Genomic DNA, 3,238 nt, shown 5'->3' on the forward strand with positions numbered 1-3,238 from the left:
AGTTGTTTTAATTTTTAAAAAATGTTTGTTAGAGACTCAGCACCCTCCTGACAAAGGCGCCTTCTCCAGGTGGAAGGACCTCGCCAGAGCCTCGTGCTGCCTGAGGAAGGACACGCAGCCCCTCCTAATGTGGGCACGCAGCCCCTCCTAATGTGGGCACGCAGCCCCTCCTAATGTGGGGGCGTCTGAGAACCACTGAGGATGGTCACAGCCCAGGACGCAGGCCCCTGCACATCACAAGTCCCCCATCCTCCCCACCCCCACAGCACCAACGCCCCAGCAGGGACCAGCTGCAGGGCTGCACGGAGGGCGCCCTGGGTGAGGAGGGCTTGGGGAGGCTGTCAGCAAGAGCAGAGGAAAGCAGGACCCGATGCACTGAGGGCCACTGGCAAACGTGAGGCCAGAGGAGCAGAGGACCTGACCCCAAAGGCCTGTTTGTCTCCATCCCCACTGCCTGGTACGTCACGTCCAGCTTCCGACAAAACATGGCAAGGCATCCAAAAGAAGGAACATAATCTGAAGAGATGAGCACCAGACCCAGCGGAGACATGGGGATTTTCAGAACAAGGAATTTTTAACAACTATGATTAATGTTTTTTTAATTTTTTTAATGTTTATTTCTTTTTGAGAGAGACAGAGTACAAGCAGGGAGGGGCAGAGAGAGAGGGAGATACAGAATCTGAAGCAGGTTCCAGGCTCTGTGCTGACGCGGGGCTCAAACCCACGAGCCAGGAGATCATGACCTGAGCCGAAGTCAGATGCTCAACCCACTGAGCCACCCAGGCACTCACCAAGGTGACTATGTAAAGGGCTCTACAGGGGAGAGCAGACAAATAGCAAGAACATATGGGTGATGTAAACAGAGAAACAGAAAGCCTAGGAAAGAATCAAGACAATGTAATAGACACCACGAATGTCTTCCATGGGGTCACATAGACCAGACACAACTGAGAAAACAATCAGTGGGCTTCAAACCTGGTCAGTATCAACTTCCCAAACGGAAACACCAAGAGGAAAAAGGAGTAAAAACAAACTTTTTTTCACACAACATAACATCCCAAAACCCGTGGGTGATTTTAAAAGGTGTAGCATGCATGGGATTAGAAGCCAGAAAGAAAGGTAAGAAAAAACAGCAAAGGAAATATTAGAAGTTTCCTAAGACTGTATTTTCCTCAGTAGGGACGTTGTGAGCGTGATGAAGGGCATATTTCAAGCTCTACTAATATTAACTTCTAGAAAGGGCCGGGAGGGCCTGTACAGCCCATGAGCTACGATTGTCCGAACCGTTGACCAGCTCGTGTTCATGGGCTTTCCAAAGTTCATGACGAGCACCAAACGGCAGAACCAGAAGCATAGAGAACACCAAAGAGAACAAACACTGAAACAAAAATCAGTAAATAAAAACCCGACACTTGGGCATACCGCATGCAAATGAGAGAGTCTTGCAAAATGCCGGAGGGAAAATGCTGTGCCTCTAGATAGACAGAGACAGATGCCCCCAGAAACCACGCAGGCGGAGGAGGGGGCGCCAGATCTTGAATGTGTTGGAAGAAAACACCTACTAACCTGGAATTCTCCATCCAGAAAAATTTCCTTCAAAGATAAGGGAGAAATAAAGGCTTTTCTCAGACACACAAGAGCCGAGGGGACTCACTTCCCGCAGATCCGCCCCGTAAGAACCGGTAGAAGATCTTTGGCCAGAAGGAGAATGACAGGGGTCAGAGACACATACAGAAAAAGAGTGGAGCATCGGAGAAAACATAGATGAAGATAAAATTGTTTGTTTTTCTTATTCTCAATTACCTTAGAGGGGAAAATGATAAAAGACTGGCCAAATTTGCCCAAATAGTCAGCAGGAAGTGATTATTTCAAGAGTTTGGTTTTTTATTTTTCTCAAACTTCATTGCAGACCAACCGCCAGTCATTATGAGGTCTTTCAAGTGATGTCGGTGAAAGGCGCTGACAGCTGGAAGTTCACGTCTCCTCACCAGTTAATTTACAAAAATTACTAAGATGCAGAAACTGCAGGATCCTCCTTCCAGACTTGGCTGAGGAGAAGCTGCGGTGCAGGCTCCCCCCGAGGACAGCAGAAGCTCTGGGTGCGGGCGCCGGGGGCCACTGCACAGCCCAGGACCCGCGGACGGCGCAGGATCTGCCAGTTCTGTAGCCACCGGGCATCTAACTGAGCACCTGCCTGGACCTCCTCCTCTCTCAGATGGGGAAACAGAGTCCAAGGGAAGCCGTCTCGTTTGCCCACAGTCAGGAAGGTTCTGCCGGGTGCTGGAGTGTGAAAAAAAGAGGTCACCACCTGCAGACAGCGTGTTGATGCGCTTGTTAAAGCATATGTTCATTGAAGATGATTATCTTGTAAAAGTCTATTCATTTAGAAAAGGATTTAATGCCAAAGACGTATCTTTAACAAGAGTTGTAGTGTATATAGTAAAATGCATCCACATATATACGTGTGTATAGAATATGTACATGTGGTTGTATACATGTGTGTACACACACGTGTATGTACGTACTTGGGCTCCCCTTCAAAGGACTTATACATGAGTCAAAAGAGCCACTGTCAAGAAATCTCTAGCAACCTTTAAGGTAAATATGCAAGGTTGTCTTCACAAGACGGTCAGTTATTATTGGGAAACTGCTAGTCCCTCTAGCTTCAAAACGGACCAGTTTTATAGGAAGGCCCTGCAGAAACGCAAAAATAACGGGAAGGAGATTAGCACCACGCCATCTTCCCCACTCTCCAGCTCACACAGCAGCCAGCCGCCTCTGTGCCCTCTCGGGGTTGACTCTGCCCCGAGGTCACATGGTCACCTGTGATAAGGACAAATCAGGTGACCCGGTGCAGAGCTGCACAGGCCAGAACAATGATGGTCGCCCTCAAAGGGCATCGGGGCTCTTGGCTAACACACGTGCTTATGATATATATGAGCCGAGACAAGATGTAGAAAGCAAAACGTCTGAAATTCACTTTAGTTGACCTCATAAACCCTCGTGTGGTCTTGATTGAGACAATGGAACATTGTCTCATCAAAAGGCCAAGCGCACTAGATTTTCACGTGGAGCATGAAATGACACGCTGAGAGAGGAGAAACTTGTTAGTGGCTTTTTTAGAATAATAACAATGATGGCTGTTATTTAATTATTCACAGTGTTGTTATCTTATTTCCATCATTATTATTTTCTGGAACATTCTGTTTCAGGCTACCCTGATAGTCTTCAAGTTCTC

Source organism: Suricata suricatta, chromosome 14 (assembly GCF_006229205.1).
Source record: "Suricata suricatta isolate VVHF042 chromosome 14, meerkat_22Aug2017_6uvM2_HiC, whole genome shotgun sequence".
Classification (NCBI taxonomy): Eukaryota; Metazoa; Chordata; class Mammalia; order Carnivora; family Herpestidae; genus Suricata; species Suricata suricatta.